Source organism: Mastigoproctus giganteus, chromosome 7, assembly GCF_048544385.1.
Source record: "Mastigoproctus giganteus isolate SK-2022 chromosome 7, ASM4854438v1, whole genome shotgun sequence".
Classification (NCBI taxonomy): domain Eukaryota; kingdom Metazoa; phylum Arthropoda; class Arachnida; order Uropygi; family Thelyphonidae; genus Mastigoproctus; species Mastigoproctus giganteus.
In genome coordinates this window covers 222,861,195-222,879,854 of record NC_143581.1, presented here as the reverse complement: position 1 = coordinate 222,879,854, position 18,660 = coordinate 222,861,195, and positions in this window count along the sequence as shown.

The window sequence follows — 18,660 nt, the reverse complement described above, 5'->3', positions numbered from 1 at the left end:
ATTAGTGTGTTTAGTTGCTGCATCTACTCTGCATGCAGAGTACATCTAAGGCAGTTCCTCATAGGGATAATGCTTGGCACTCTTCATCAATCTAGTCATTCTTTTTTGCATCTTCTCTAGAAATTGTACACCTTTCTCATGCTCTATTTAGCAGACCATTCAATTCATATCCACCATTCAGTATTTAAGATAATTAGCTTGTTGTAGCAGCAGCAGTCTACAAGAAACATTCCTAGCCTGATGTATTCAAACAGTTCTCTTCCAGTTTGTCTTATTTACTTCCATTTTTTTGCAAAACTTATGTCTATAAAGTCAAGTAAGAAAGACAACAATACTCCACTTTAGACATAAAATTGATAATTATTGCTCATTTTAAAGTTAGGAAAATGGGCAGCTGATACTGAATATGACATTCCCCTCTACAATAAGAACAATTGTGATTCTTATTGTAGAAAGGGCAATCTTATTTATAATTAAAAATATGCAGAGGTGAAAAAATATTTGGTTAATATTTCTAGCTTACATTAGAGAAAAAAATTGTTGCTGAAAATTGAACTGTTGTTATTATTGATATGTATTATTTCTGATTAGAAATCTAAGAGAGATAATGTAAAGTGCACCTTGATATGGCAAAAGAAAGTATTTTCAACAATCTGAAGGCAGACAAAGAAATTTGTAAGCTTAAATTTTCTGGAGGTAAAGTAAAAGCTGGTTTGATTAAATTTAAATTAGGACTGCATTTGGAATACAGTATACTCCCACTTTTAATTCTTTTTACTTCTAGTCACATGGTCAATCCTGTGAAGTGCCATGCATCTTTACCAGCTATAGCAATCCTGTTTTAAATGCTTTCCCACTAATATCACTTTAATGTCCTGGATACAACTCTTCTTAATACTGATATTTCGCTTTGGAAAAGGGATGATAGAAAATAAATTCTTTGGATCATTTGTGATGCAGTTTGTTTTATTTATAGAAATAATTTCCAGTACAAGCAACATTTGTTTATTTCATATCGAAAGTGAAAGACTTAAGATAGGCTGCTCTTTATAATTTAGTGTCTTCCCAGTTATCAGTGCATTTGCACACATCTTTTTAAAATTCAACATTGTCTATTTTCCTTGCTGGTACAGTAATTAGTGTTGTGTCAGTGTTTGTGTATGAAGATATATATTTTCAACTTATGTCCCCTTATGTGTTTTCCTAGAAAGACTAAGGATGCCATCAGCATATAGGTTGCTTGATCCATTCAAAACCTAAATTGGATCTGCTTGCAGGTGCTCCGTTTCCAAGCCATGCAATTTTCAGATCTTGCTCTTTGCTGCACCTGTTCAAACAAATCTGCATCCCTCTTAAAATGGGGCTTTCATACTTACATACAGTACTTGCAATGCAGCCTAACCATTGCCATCTGCAATGGAATAATCTCCTAGTCTCTGCTGGCAAAATTTTCATGTATTGAGAGAACTCCATGAGCTTTCCTAGAATCCTGTCTGCACTGCTCAGAGAATTTTATATTGCAGTGTGCAATCTCCTGGTTTCTTTTGTTCCCCACCACTTTTGAGTGTGTTGCCACCCAGTTGGTATGTTATTATGGGATTATTGCTGCCCATATATAATACCATGCATTTGTAAATGTTAAACCTGAACTGCTTCTTCTCAGCTCATCTGTCCAATTTTTCTAAGTCTTTTTGCAATAATATGACTTGATTCCTATTATTAATCATCCTGTCAACCATTGTATCACCTGAAAATTTAGACAATAAGCTTGCTATGTCTTTATTGTTGTTAATAAATATTGAAAACATTAAGGGACCCAGCACTGAACTGAACGACTCCACCAATAACATTAGTCCAAGAGCAGTGTCCATTTATAACCGCTGACTTCTGCCACTCAACCATTCCTTTATCCATAGCATTACTTGCTTCTAATGCCATACTGCTCAAATTTTGTGTAGCAGTCTCATGTAGAACAGAGTCAAATGCTTTACTGAAATCTAATTATAATGTCAAAATATTTTTGCATCTAGTTCCTTCATTATTGCATCATAATAGCTATGCTAATCTCAGGCAAGGTAGAAGGGTTCTCTCCATAAGTTATACCAGGTTTTCCAACCAGCACTACATGCAAATAATCTCATGAACTTCTACAGACAAAAACTATGTATATGATCAACAAGCTTTGTACCATTAATGTATAATATAACATATAATATAACTTTCAACCCTGACTCCTCCCTGAGTGGTCACAATTGACAGTCTGAAGTTTAAGAGCTACAGGATTGTGCTTTTGGAAGTGTGAAGAGTATGAAAAAAGTGAATATGTGGACATTTTTTTTTTTTCCTGCTCATTTAGTAAAAGTCTGGTCTTTACTAATTCATTTGGTTTTTAGACATGGCAAGTCAGTAAGCACTGGCATCTGTTCAGCAGGAAGTTAATCTCAGTAAGTTTGTACAATTTAAAGAAGTTTGGACAGTTTGAAAAAAGCTTTGCAGTGAATCTGAGCTGTCCTCCAAGATCACCAACAGACCCTTTATTATAGAGGAGAACAGCTTGCTAGGGCATAGGCTATCTAACGACCACTGAGAGGCAATGCTGCTTGACATTTTAAGACTAAACCAATTTACCACTCCAAGAACTCTATTTTTGAATGGCTTTGAGAAAGTTAAGCTTTGTGTTTTGGAAATCAAACTCTGAAGACTTGATAAGGCCTTGTTACCATAGTGGCTCTATTAGTTTTACTGCCAAAGCAAAGGCTGTGAAGCATCAGTGTACTCTCTTTGAACTGCATGTTCTACAATCAGATCCACTTTTGGTGGATGAAACACTAGTTTATGCAATACCAGATATACACAGTGGCCACTTTATTAAGTATATCTACCATTTTTGTGAATAGAGTGCACCTTCAATAACAGCATAATGTTTTCACATCATGCAATTTAAAGCCAGTTGGCAGATAAGGGGTAATGAAAGATTTATGTGGCTTTGAATATTGTGTAGTAGGTTGGCACTAAAGTGCAGTAGTAGAGGGGGTGAAGCTTCTGATAACCAAATAACATCCAGCCAATGGCAATCCTTGTGATTGGAAAGCTTATTTCTGAAAGCAGCCAACAGAAGTTGTCAAGTCTTGCTAGTCAAATAACCTAGTGCAGCAGTGGTGACTAAAGCCACATTCCAGAATGCACAACTTGTACCATGTAATGGGTGAGATATTGCAGTTTACCTTGCTGACAGAAGTGGAAGAAGGTGTTGTACTGGGCTTGCACACCAACATGTCATAGCAGAGGATTACAGAAATGTTACACGAGCTGACAAATAGCAGTTCCTCAGTTTTTACACTGATGGAAGGAGAAGTGACATGAAAAGTGTTTTCATGGTGCAAACTGGGCTTCCTTGACAGTAGATCAAGGCTTGGATGCCATAGATTATCTGGAAATTGTTTTCAACTAGATTATTATTATTATTATGGCTTCCTTGCATATGGTGCAAGGAAGCCTGAGACTTATGCTGCACCAGCCAAAAAAATAAAATAAAAACTCTGAATTACCCTGAGAGAGAGAGAGAGAGAGAGAGAGAGAGAGAGAGAGAGAGAGAGAGAGCAGAAAGGAATCACCAAGAAAGAGAAGAATGATGATATACACTGATGAGCCAAAACATTATGACCAGCGAGTCATTATGCAAATTGAAGCAACTGCAGGTGAAGTACGGTGCGTGCGCGGGTCGTTACACAGTATAAAAAACACCTGATACTGAGCTCCTTTAATTAGTGTTATCTTGTTCTTCAGATGGGAAAGCCAGCGGACTTAAGCGAGTTTGACAAAAGCCAAATTGTAATGGCCAGACAACTGGGTCAGAGCATATCCGAAACAGCAAAGCTGGAGGGATGCTGACTGTGGTTAGTAATTACTGGAAGTGGTCCAAGGAGGGAAAACCCACGAAGTGCCGGTGTGGTGTTGGACAACCACGGCTCATCGATGCACTAGGTGAGCGAAGGCTCTCCCGGATGCTACGTGGCAACAGAAGGGCGACTGTTGCACAACTCGCCGGTAACTAGAATGCTGGTGATCGGAGTAATGTGCCACAATGCACACTACATTGAACCCTGCTGTAAATAATGCTGTGTAGCCGCGGGCTGCTCCGAGTGCCCATGCTATCCACGGTTCACTGGCAACAGCGCCTACAATGGGTACGCGAGCATCAAAACTGGACCTTGAGTGATTGGAAGAAGGTCGTCTGGTCCGATGATTCACGTCCACAATGTGGATGAATCACCATGTGGACGGCTAGGTACATGTGTGTCATTTACCTGGGCAATGTTCTGTGGGGATAATCTGGGTCCAGTCATCCATGTTCTGGGCACTCTGATATCTACCACCTACCCTAAACATCACTGCTGACCAGGTACACCCTTTCATGGCAACAGACTTCCCCTTTCAGCAGGATAATGCACCATGCCACACCACCCAGATTAGCATTAGTAGAGGCATTTCATGCAAGAAAGCAAGCTTATGCAGCATCAGCCAAAAAAAAAAAAAAAAACACACCACTTCCACTTCACCCCTCTGTTCGTTTGAAATACCTGTCCAGCTGAGCCTTAAACTTATTTAGGCTATCAACTTCCACGACAAGGGATGGAAGTCTGTTCCACCAACCAACCACCCGCTGACTAAAGGCAAATTTCCGCATGTCTGTCCTACATCTGTCTTTCCTCAATTTGAATTTATGCTCTCTCAGGTGATTATTCTGAGCGAGAGGAAGAATCCCATCAGAATTGAGCATGCTCAAACCATTCAAGGCTTTATACACCTCTATCAGATCACCTCGCTGGTGCCTAGTCTCCAGACACTGTAATTTGCAAAACTTAAGCCTTTCTTCATAAGAGTACCCCTTTGTTCCATTCACTAATCTTGTTTCCCTTCTCTGTACACGTTCCAGAAGCTCTACATCCTTCTTGAAATGAGGCCTCCAGACCTGTATACAGTACTCTAGGTGTGGCTTGACCATTCCCTTATACAAGGGAATAATCACCTCCTTATCCCTGCAAGAAAAATTCCTATATATCATTGACAATACACCATGGGCTACTCTTGCAGCCCGTCTGCATTGCTCAGAGAACTTCATATCTGCCTGCACAACCACCCCCAGGTGCCTTTCATTCTCTACCACTGTCAGTGTAGTACACTGGTGATACGTTGCTCTGGGGCTGCTGTTTCCCATATGTAGTACTTTACATTTGTCAATGTTAAACTTCATTTGCCACCTCTCAGCCCATCTGCTCAACCTTTCCAGATCCTGTTGCAGCAGCATAGTGTCAGTAGTGTCCTTGACAACCCTGCCAACCTTCATATCGTGTTAAAACTTGGACATTAAGCTTGATATACCATCATCAATATCATTTATAAATACAGAAAACAATAATGGACTCAACACTGAACCCTGAGGGATTCCCACTAATAACATTAGTCCATGATGAGCAGTGTCCATTGATCACCGTTCTCTGTCTTCTCCCCCTCAACCACCCCTTTATCCATAGCAGCAATTTGCCTCCAATGCCACACTGCTCCAATTTGTGCAGCAGTCTTCCATGTGCAACAGTATCAAAAGCCTGTCTAAGATCCAAGTATATAATATCAAAGTTATTCCCTGTATATAGTTCTTTGTGACTGCATCATAGTATCCAATCAAATTGGTCAGGCAAGACTTCCCCTTAACAAAACCATGCTGTGTCCGAGCTATAACAAGTCTTGTCTAGATGATCCTGCAGTGTTTCTTTAACCAGTGCCTCCATTAATTTTCCTGAAACAGAAGTTAAACTCACAGGTCTATAATTACTTGTGTCAGCCTTTGATCCTCCTTTGTGAATTGGGGTCACATTTGCACATCTCCAGTCTGTGGGTACCTCCCCTGAGTCCAAGGAAGCTCTCATAATTATGGCTAAGGGTTTGCTTACTTCCTTTGCTGCCTCCTTTAATATAACTAGATAGATCCCATCCACCCCAGGTGCCTTTCTTGTGTTTATCTTCAACAGTTTCTCCTCCACTTTACTCCCAGTTATTTCAAGATTCTGTAGCTTACTGCTAGAGTTGAATACACCTCTGGCATTCCCCTTGCTGAATAACTCCTCATGTGTGAATGTCGATGCAAAATATTCATTTAGTTTGTTAGCTACCTGAGCAGGATCATCAACAGTTGACCCATCGATATCAAGTGGACCAATCTGATTCATCCCCTTCCTTCTAGAGTTTACATAAGTAAAGAACTCTTTGCTGTTTTTCTTTGCATCCTTTGCCACAGATTCCTAGTAGTCTGCCTTCGCTTGCCTAACCTCCTTTGTCACTTGGTTACAGATCAACTTGTATCTATCATATGCTTCTGTGTCATGTATTAATTTATATGTATCCCATGCATTTTTTCTCTCTGCCATATGTCTCGTTAGTTCATCTGGCATTCATTTAGGCCTAAACCTTGAACAATATTTCTTAGTTGATATGTAAAGCCTAGTAGCTTCCAAGATAAGTTCTTTGAATGCTTCCCATTTTGAATTTGCTGTTGGTAACATCATCAGTTGGTCCCACTGTATAGAATTTAAATACTGTCTCAGTCCATTGTAGTCGCCTTTACGAAAGCAATAACCCTTCCCTTTACCCCTAATGGTAGTTACCTCTTTGAGTAAATCCCACTTCAGCACATTGTGATCACTGCCACCTAGTGGTTCATTTATCTGCATATTCCTAATGCATGAAGAATCACTACTGATAATCAAATCAAGAGTATTACTCCCTCTAGTTGCCTCCGGCACATGCTGATGTAGAAAACAATCGTACAATAAATCCACAAAAGCCTTGCTAGTATCACATGCTACTTGATTAGACTGGGGTTCGAGCCCGTCACCGCCAAATACGGAATATGCGGAAAGGTCAGGGAATGACCACCGCATATCCTGGAGCAATATGGCCTTAGTTGCTAGTGCTCCTAAAAACCGGAAAAAAAAAAAAAAAAAAAACCCAACAAACAAACAACAACCTTGCTAGTGTGTGAATGACCAGCCCCCAAATTCCAGTCAATATCTGGGAAATTAAAATCCCCCATTATAAGACACTCTGATTTACTGGCCCACTATTTCCCTGTACAATTTCTTATTATACTCATCAGAGTCATTAGGCCTATAGCACACTCCTACTCTCAATTTTGATCTCCCAATGCTTATGTCACACCAAACTGACTCGACACTGCACTGTCCAGCAATGTCGACTGGCTTCACTTCCTTGGATTTTATGTGTTTCTTAACTAATAGCATAACCCCTCCTCCCTTCCTATCCTCTCCTGTCTATCCTTTCTGTAGATGTACTCCCCAAATTCCAGTTCTGCATTCCTTATATCTGTGTGACACCACGTCTCTGATATCCCAACAGTATCTGCCTTTGATGTTTTCAGCAATACCTCAAATTCATCAAATTTATTTACTAAAGTCCTAGCATTAGTGTACACGCAAAGCAAATATACACGCACCTGTTTCTATTCTTAGCTACCCTAACACAACCCATGTGTTTACTTGTACCGCAATGACTCCCAGCAGTCTCTGAAATATCCTGCATCTTGTTTTTCAGGCTTCTGTTCATTCCAATAGAAGCAGTGCAAGAAGCTCTTTCACCTCTGCCAGTGGCTACTGTTAATCTATTAGTCTTTGTCTCCCTTTAAACTAACAGTTTTCCGACCCACCTAACACTGCCTCGATAGCATCAGCAAATATTCTTGCACCCTTTCTATTTAAGTGTATTACATCCCTGTAGAAGCAGTCTCTCCTGTTAACAAGTACAGTCCAGGCTGAAAAAAATTCTACCCCTTGAGCCTTGCACAATCTTTCCAGGGCCGAATTGATCGACAAGGCTTTCATCATATACTCCCTCCTATCGTGTCTGGGCAGAATTGCAGACATTTTCAATGAATGTCTAAGTCCTAAAATCGTTTTCCTTAATTAAAATCCACATTTAAAATGTGGATTTTAATTTTCGGGGACAGAAAAAAGTCGCATGGCTCCACATCTAAATTTTAAGGCGGGTGCTCCAATGTTATGATCCTGTTTTTTTTGTTAAAACTCTCACTGCAACAGAGGCGCATTGCCACGATGAAAAATCATATATCAAAAATTGTTCTTACTGTTTCGTTGTGAATGTGTAACTGTTCTGCGATTAGTCGAATTTATTTTCGATAATCTCGTCTGTCGTTGAAGTTGGCTGTCTTCTTGTCTCCACAGGCATCTTCTCGTTCCTCTCTGAAACATTTATGCTATTCGTACACATTGTTCAGAGAGGAAAAGTGTATGGTCATGGTTTCATGACCGTACACTTTTCGTAACATCTCCAACGTTCCTACACCATTTTTACGGAGTTTTACTTAAATTACGATCACTCATTTTTCCGCCGAAGAGTTAAAACACTCATTCAGAAACAGTTCAATCAAAACTTAACCAATTGGAACGAAACCAAAACTGGTCTGTACAGGAAAAAAACAAGCTACAGCACGATATGAATGTTGTTTGTTGACATGCGCAGTAGTAAGGCATTAGTAAGCAATGATTCTCGTTTCATTTTTGCCACACCGTGTATACATCAGTGGAATACGAGTGGTTAAACTGGCGGCATAAAACAGATTAACTCTGGAGCATAGGTTTTAAGAACAGTGACTAAATACTATTACGATCTATTGGCATCAAGATGCTCGAGATTCTTCTAATGTATTTCCTACAGAAAAGTTGAATGAAATGTGTTTAGTAACTCATGGTAAATCGCCTCGCGAAGATTATCGATGCAAGAGTTAGAGAAGTCAGCTTTATCTTTAGACAATAGAACAGAATTACCAGGATATATAATGACGGAAGTTTCAGCCAATACCGTCGGAAAGAGATCAGAAGGCCCGAGTACAAGCAGCAAGTTCCTACTCAGCCTTTTCAGAACTCAGTTCGAATTTATTAAAGGCACAAAATGAAGCTGAATAGTTCGATATAAGCAAATTTTCGATGTGATAGTTCTGTTACTTAAATGGCCTTATGCCCTTATATATATATATATATATATATATATATATATATATATATATATATATATATACAGGGTGTCTCAAAAATACTGGTACAAACGTTTAGGGGAGGTAGGTAACATCTAAAGGAATGTGAATCGCATAGGAACCCATAACTGGAAACGTCACGGGAAAGTAGTAGCAGTGCCACAAGAAGCAGAAATGACACAAGACAGTAATTAGTGACAAACATTTACGTATTTGACATAATATTAACAATGGAGTACGAGATGGATGCATTTCATGATGTTACAACAGATGCTCGAAGGTTCCACCATGAGACGGGATGCATGCTTGACACCGACCCAGCATGGATTGGCAGACACGGTCGAACACACCCGGAGTTTCTTGGACAGTAGCAGCAGCGCAGACGAGTCTCGCCACGAGATCCATTTCCGTCTCCACAGGCGATTCATACACGATAGATTTGAGGGCCCCACAGAAAGAAATCGAGGCTCGATAAATCAGGTGAGCGTGGGGGCCAGGCAACGGGTCCACCACAGCCAATCCATCGACGCCCGTTCAAATGGTCACGAACACACCTTCCATAATGGGCAGGCGCCCCGTCATGTTTAACCCAAATGTTGAGTCTCACATTTGCTGGAACATCGTCAAGTAACCCTGGTAGAACTCGTTCAAGAAAGATCCGATATTTAGCGGAGTTCATGTGGGATGGTAACAGGTATGGGCCGACTAAGCAGTCACCGACCATACCTGCCCACACATTTATTGCGAAGCGATGTTGTGCCGAATGGGGGCACACACCGTGTGGGTTGTCGCGAGCCCACACATGAGCATTGTGCTGATTGAATAAGCCTTCCCGAGTGAAATAAGCCTCATCTGTGAACAAAACATAGGCTGGAAAATTGAAGTCTTGAACACTTTCTTGGAGAAACCACTGCGCAAAAGCCACACGTGCAGGATGGTCTTGGGGGAGCAGTAACTGAACCCTTTGGAGATGAAAGGGGTGTAAGGAATTGTGGTGCCAGACACGCTGTACACTGCAACGAGACACTCCTAAGGCAGAGACTTCTAAGCCAGAATAATCCTACTACCAGTAGGCGCCTCCGTAGCCAGGTGGGAAGGAGCAGCAGTGCGTAGCACAAGCTTCTTGATTAGACCGGGGTTCGAGCCCGTCACCACCGAATACGGAGGATGCGGAAAAGTCAGCGAATGACCACTGCATATCCCGGAGAAATATGGCCTTAGTTGCTAATGCTCGAAATAACAAACAAACAGCTCCTACTACCAGCACACGTGTGCTTATTCTGGACGGCATTCAACACACTTTCTTCCATGGCGGGAGTTCGCGTCGAAAGGATTATTCCGGACGGCATTCAACACACTTTCTTCCATGGTGGGAGTTCGCGTCGAACGTGGTCTGCGCGCCTACTCCTGTTACCTCTAAATGACCCATAATCGCACAAATTTTGATGCACACGCGCAAACAAACGATGGTCCGGTACATGTCTGTCCGTTGAGCGGCTAATCCATTGCCCTTTGCTAATCCATACACTAGGTGCATGTCTGCCAGCTCACAGTTCGTATATCGATGCATGCTCTTCGTGCGGCGACTACTGCTTGAATGAGTAAACCAGAAATTTTCCCTCTCGCGAACTGATGAACAGCGCCATCTACCGACTTACTGTGACGTTTCCGGTTATGGGTTCCTATGCGATTCACATTCCTTTAGATGTTACCTACCTCCCCTAAACGTTTGTACCAATATTTTTGAGACACCTTCTATATATATATATATATATATATTTTTTTTTTTTTTTTTTTTTTTTAGAAAACTATGGGTTTTATAGATGATGATAGTTTAGGACGGGCAGAAAAAAAAAGAATAGAAATTAAGCAGATCTTCTTTCACATTTTTGTAATGCAAACGCAGTGCAATGTGGATCATTGTGATCAGACATCCCATTTTTAAGGCAACCATTCCGTTTTTTTTTTATTTCGGTGGCTCGTTATTACAAAGATGGAACGGGCCGCCGAACAGTACCATTTTTTCATCCAAGTTACATTTTATTTTAAAAGTTGCATGATTACACACACGCATTTCCTAAGTGTACTTACTTATTTTAAAAAAAATTTCATTAGGTGTTGGTTAAGTTACTGCACGAGTCAACTTTGATTGACTTGCATAGATAATACAATGGTCTTAATTCTCACAGTAGAACAAACTTGACTTCGCATGGGTTTCTTTGGCATTGCACTATTTTCAAACAGAAGTTCTCGCCCAAGGGTTAATCGATCATTTGTTTAAAAGATGAGACTGTTATGACCGACTGTTTGAGAATCCCACAGCAGGTAGCCGCTAGTAACAACACTTAGACAAAACAGATAGCCGTTTGGAGGAGCCATGTGCATGAAAATAGCGCAATACCAGGTTTGCTCCGCTGTAAAGCGGAAATCTATTGTTCGCAAAAACATATCTTATAAGGACAAGATCTTATAATGAAAGACATGGCACCCTTTTTTCATATGGCTCTTTAAATACAAATATGATCGGTGATACGAGTGCTGGTTTTCTTTTTTTTTTTTTTTCCGGATTGCAATTTCCGAACTGTAAATGCTGATTTTGTACAAAATGTGAACGATTTTATAGAGTACAGTGTGTGTGGGTTAATTTCAACTTTTATATTGCAAAACGGCACACTGACAGATGGTCAATGTATGATAGCATTTATCAGACTGTTGAAGGAAGAAACTTAAAAGTATGAATGGTATTCTAAAGTTTATTAACCAATACCAAAGTTCGTTCCAACCCAAGGCTTGGAATGAACCGGAGCGGATGGGAACGCTGTCTAAATTCGTCATGCACTTGATTATTCAAAATAACACATTTTAACAATATTAATAATTATTATTGTTAAATATTATTATTATATATTTTTTATTATCTCTCGAGCCAGTGAGAGAAGAGGGTAAGGCAATTACATCACTACAAATGCAATTAATTAATGACAACTGCCTCCAGAACGTTCACCAACCTCGTGTATGTGCTTCCCTGTCTAACATTTGATGTTCCATTGTAACGTTTTTTGTATATTAATGAATATTGTACACACTATTTGTAAATATTTCAGTCCTGCTCTTTCGGATGCAATAATATTCCTCATGCATTATGGAAGCCAAAGTAAAAGGCCTTTTCCTAAGCGACTTATGTAAACGCAGGTAGCGATATTTATTCGACCTTCAGAATGCCAAACGCTACAAATGCACAGCTAAATAATTACATAGGTCATTTCCTGATTAGATATCGATCAGTGTGTATTTTACATAGAAAAGATTGGACTTACTCCGTATACCTCTACATTTTACGTACAAAAGGGTGCGCGGTGTTGAGCGAAGCCCCCTAGTTATAATTATAATAATAATTATTATTATTAAATTTTCCATTTGAACATTGTCAATAACCAAAATTAAGAAAAAAGTTAAACAAACACGCATTAGTTTACTTAATTCCTAATTTACTTCTGATATTTAAATATTAAATCATGTAAGGTTTTTTAAGCGCATCAACAACTAAGACCATACTGCGTTGTAAATTTTTTTTTTTTTTTTTTGGCTGATCTGGTATAAGCTTGCTTTCTTGCATCATATACCACTATTAATGCTAATGTTCGATTTTCTGTTCGCTGGACAAAAGAACCTGAGTTTCCTTGAGAAAAAAAAAAAAAACCCTGTTACCCTCGCCTGAGACCAACTAACTCAGCCACATTGTGAAAAAGGACCATAAAAATTTGTCGCTTCATTGACGCGATTCGAACGTAAGTCTTATCTACCAGTTATGGTGGATGGTTATTATGAATTCTGGTAAAAATATCCCATTTTTTTGTTAAGATACGTAAACGTTTGATTACAATTTATATGATTTTTTGCAAATTTTAATTTGTGATTTTTACCGGGGCGCCTAGCCTAGGGGGTTTCTCCCCAAGGTTAAACGTAGCCGCAGGCAGAGGTGTAGGTGATTCTTGCACTACTTCTATTAGAATAAGCAGCGGCCTGGAGCGAGAGGTGTTGGATTTCAGGGACTGATGGCAGTCATTGTGAAACAGGTAGGTATATGGGATGTGTTAGGGTAACTAATAATAAGAATAGGTACATGTATACCAATGCTAAAAGTATAGTAAATAAATTTGATGAATTCAAGACATTAACGGCGGATATTGTTGGGATAGCAGAGACAAGGTGTTACATAGATATAAGGAATGTAGAACTGGAATTTTGGGAGTACAATGTGTACAGAAAGGATAGGAAGGGAGGAGGTGTTATGCTGTTAATTAAAAAAAACATAAAATCAAAAGAAGTGCATCCAGTTGTTATAGATGAACAGTACACTGTTGAGTCAGTTTGGTGTGACATAAGCACTGTGAAATCAAAAATAAGAGTAGGAGTGTGTTATAGGCCTAATGACTCGAATGAGTACAATGAACAATTGTACAGAGAAATATAGAGTGGGCTAGTAAATCGGAATGTCTTATAATGGGGGATTTTAACTTCCCAAATATTGACTGGAACTTGTGGTTGGTCACTCGTACACTAGTAAGACTTTTGTGGATTTATTGGATCATTGTTTTCTGCAGCAGCATGTTCGAGAGGCAACCAGAGAGGCTAATCAGCAGTGATCATTTGTGTATTAAGAATTCGCAGATAAAGGAACCATTAGGTAGCAGTGATCACAGTGTACTGATGTGGGATTTTACTTAAAGGTATAATTACCATCAGGGATAAAGGAAAGGGTTTTTGCTTCCGTAAAGGTGACTACAGTGGTCTCAGACAGTTTTTAAATTCTGTACAGTGGGACCAACTGATGACGTTATCAACAACAAATTCTAACTGGGAAGCATTCAAGGAATTAATAGTGGAAGCTACTAAACGTTTCATACCTATTAAGAAATATTGTTCAAGGTTTAGGCCTAAATAATTGTCAAATGAACTAATGAGACTCGTAACAGAGAAGAAAAATGCATGGGATGCATATAAATTATCAAGCGACTCAGAAGCCTATTGCAGATATAAGCTAGTCTGTAATCGAGTCACAAAGGAGGTTAGGCAAGCGAAGGCAGATTACGAGAAATCTTTACTTATAGGAACTCTAAAAGGAAGAGGGTGAATCTGATTGGTCCACTTGATATCGATGGTTCGACTGTTGATGATCCTGCTCAGATAGCAAACAAACTGAATGAGTATTTTACATCTACATTCACACGCGAGGAGTTATTAAGGTTTGAAAATGGCAGAAGGTTGTCAAATTGTAGCAGGATACTTAATGATTTTGTAATAACTGAGAGCAAAGTGGAGGAGAAATTGTTAAACATAAGAGGGGCACCTGGGGTGCATGGGATCTATCCAGTTATATTAAAGGAGGCGGCAAGGCAACTAAGCAAACCCTTAGCCATAATTATGAGAGCATCCTTGGACTCAGGGGAGGCCCCCACGGACTGAAGATGTGCAAATGTATCCCCAATTCACAAAGGGGGATCGAAGGGTGACACGAGTAATTACAGACCAGTTAGTTTAACTTCTGTTCCGGGTAAAATAATGGAGTCACTGGTTAAAGATGCTTTGCAGGATCATCTAGACAAGACTGCAGCAATAATTCAGACACAGCATGGGTTTGTTAAGGGAAAGTCTTGTCTGACAAATTTGATCGGTTATTATGACGTGGTTACAAAGGAACTGGATGCAAAAAATAATTTTGATATCATATATTTGGATTTCAGGAAAGCTTTTGACACTGTTGCAAATGGAAGACTATTGTACAAATTGGAGCAGAATGGTATTAAGGATAAGTTGCTACAATGGATAAAGGGATGTGCAAATAAAGACAGAGAAGACAGAGTGGTAATAAATGGGTGCTGCTCTTCGTGGACTAATGTTATTAGTGGAGTCCCGCAGGGTTCGGTCCTCTGTTGTTTTGTATATTTATCAATGATATTGATGAAGGTATATCAGGCTCAGTATCGAAGTTTGCAGACGATACAAAGGTTGGCAGGGTTGTAAATGACAGTAATGGCAGTGTGTTACTGCAATAGGATGTAGAAAATTTGGGCAGATGGGCTGAGAAGTGACAACTGAAGTTTAACATTGAAAAATGCAAAGTACTGCATATGGGTAGAAGTAACCCCAAAGAAACGTACCAACTGTGTGGTACTACACTTAAGGTGGTAGAAAATGAAAAAGACCTGGGAGTAATTGTGCAGTCAGATAGGAAGTTTTCTGAGCAATGCAGACAGGCTGCCAGGGCAGGTCATGGGGTGTTGTCAATGGAATACAGGAATTTTGCTAGCAGGGAAAAAGGAGGTGATTGTCTCTCTGTATAAGGCAATGGTCAGGCCACGCCTTGAGTACTGCGTACAGGTCTGGAGGCCTCATTTTAGGAAGGATGTAGATTTGCTTGAGCGTGTACAGAGAGGCTTAAGTTCTGCAAATTGCAGCAGCTGGAGACTAGACACCCGCGAGGTGATCTGATTGAGGTGTATAAGGCCTTGAATGGGTTGAGCACGCTGAATTCTGATGGGATTCTTCTACTTGTTCAGATTACGAACCTAAGGGGACATAAATTGAAATCGAGGAAGGACAGAGGTAGAATAGATGTGCGGAAATTTGCCTTTAGCCAGCGGGTGGTTAATTGGTCGAACAAACTTCCATCTGTCGTTGTGGCAGTTGATAGGTTAAATAAATTTAAGGAGGAACTGGACAAACATTTAGATGGGATTGTTTTGTATTTTTTTTTTTTTTTTTTTGGCTGATGCTGCATAAGCTCATACATTTGCTTTCTTGCATCACATGCCGCCACTATTACTACTTCACGATGTTTTTAAATCACGAACTCGTTTACCGATTTTAAACAGCTGGATAGGGGGAAAACACCCTACCTCAGCTAAGACCCCCCCCCCTCGACGACAGAAATCAATCAGAAAGAAAACGCTCTCGCGTTCACCAAATCACAAAAATCGACTGTACAATCAATACATTTTTACTGGGATATTTTAACCGGTTATTATACCGGCTGTGCTACCACGACGGCATTACCAAATCTTGTAAATTTAATTATCATTTTTCTTGTCCCTTTTGAAAGTTTCTAGATATGCTGCTGGTAACATGGGTACAGTACAGTACTGCTTTCTTGCATCACATGCCTCTATTACCATTTCTATAAGCCATAGATTAGTGCATGTAAGCGAACAAGCAACGGAGCAAACAAAAAAAAAAAAAAAAACCACCATAACTTCGCATTGAATGTACAAATAATTAAGTATATTTGGGCGATTTTGTTTTCATGTCTTTGCTTTCTACACCCACATATAAATACTAGAATATTCAGTTCTTCCTTCACTAAATTAAACCAATTTAAGGGAGTCAATGACAACCAGTTTTAACCGCTACCAGATCTTCGCTTATGTTGATTTCACTGTTTGCCTTTTCTGCGCTGTGACATAACCCATCTTAGCGACCCTATTCAGTCCTTGAATAGTAACACATGTTGTATATTTTAATGTTTCAACAAATTTCATCCTTGACCATTCACCTCTTTTGTTTTACTTCCGTAATGAACGCGATGTCGGCTGCTGACTCAGAAAACAAACATCATCCACACGAGGTCAAAATCCCAATCTTTCTTAAAATTTGAATTTAATGTTTAAAGCTAATTAAAACCATAATCCGTAATCACAGAAAAATAAAAAAAAAAAAACACAACAGCAAAAAAATACTAACCAAATAAACCCTTTCTGAATTCTTTTCGTGTAGATAATGACAAAGACGAAATGAAGGCTTCTCAACAGATCTCCCACGGAAAGCTCAAAACTGCCCTAAAATTAATTACAGAACTAAATTTGTTTTATAATTTAAGAATGTTGATTTATAAGTTAGGAAGAAATGAAAGAAGATTCAGCAATGATTCAACCACAAAAAAAATTATTAACACTCGTTTTCATAATAGTACTTTACGAGCACATATGGACCTTTACTAAATTAGACGAAGCGAGAATAAATAACCTTGAACTGTGGTGTTAACATGAAGTGTTAAAGGAGCTAATGATAACATAAAGTTATGCCACTTAATACTAGCGTTTGTAGAATAAAGGAAAGCATCACTTTTGGACACATCGAAAGAAGAGATGGGACAGTTTTGAGAAAATAATTATCATAGCCCAGAGCATCATACCACTGACACGGTAGTGGTTGGCAGTATAATGACGCCAAAACCCATTCCTGTTCTGGCTCTAGACACTGTGTTATGCAGCATCAGACGGTCTCTCATGGAAAGGTGGTGGGGGGGAGAACACAAACCATGGACGGTCTCGCATATGCAGAAGAGTTCAGAAAAAGAATTTTACTGCATACAAGTATTCATTGCAAATGTTCTTGTGGCAGCTGAAGAACATTCGAAAGGAATCGAGAGCGCGCGATCTGGCTATCATCTCCCTATACGTCTCGCTGTTAGAACGAGATATTGGTAACCCCCCCATGGATATTTCAACTCTTAGCCAACCCCAAACTTGCTCTCGATAAACTTCTCTTGTCTCCTGGTGCTGTCCACCACAGCTTAGACGTCATGATACGTCGCCATCTGCTTACTCATTTGGAGAGGTACGGGTTCGATCCTGTCGATGACTTGAAGAATTGTTAACGTCCTCTTCAATTGAGACTGTAGTTAGCCAATCTCAGAGAGAGAGAGAGCAGAGCTGAGCTTCCTCGAGTTATTCTGGATCTTACAGCACGCAAATCGACTCCTGAACATACACACACACACACGGTTGGATTAAAGATGAAATAGGCCCCCCCCGGCCATATTTAAATTCGAGCCCCCTTTAATATATATATATATATATTACACACATACATATAAATACTACATAGGTTTTTATATTTATATTGTTCACGAACCTCGTGCACGTGATTCACTGTCTAACATTTGATATTCCATTGTAAAGTTTTTTGTATATCAATGAATATTCTATGTTTGTAAATACTGCAGTTTGTAAACATTTTAAATATTTGTATAGTTTGTAAATATTTCAGTTAAATATTTTAGTCCTGCTCTTTCGGATGCAACAATATTCCTCATGTATTATGTAACCCGAAGCAAAATGCCTTTTCCTAAGTGAACTATGCAAACACAAATAAATAATTACACAGTGATACTGGCTGAAGTCCAGGATAGTATACACCGGCAGGTACTTCGATGAAAGCGAGGAAAACGGATAATATATTTTTAATTGTTGGTTTCAACACCACAGCAGATCGTCTGCACTGCTCAGAAAACTTCATATCTGCCTGCACAATTACTCCCAGGTCCTTTCCGTTCTCTACCACTGTCAGTGTAGTACCACAGAGTTGATGCGTTACTCTGGGGTTACTGTTATTGTTGTTATTTATTTATTTATTTTTTTTTTTTTGGAGCATTAGCAACTAAGGCCATATTGCTCCGGGATATGCGGTGGTCATTCTCTGACCTTTCCGCATCCTCCGTATTTGGTGGTGACGGGCTCGAACCCCGGTCTAATCAAGAAGCGTGTTCTACACACTGCTGCTCCTTCCCACCTGGCTACGGAGGCGCCTTGGGGTTA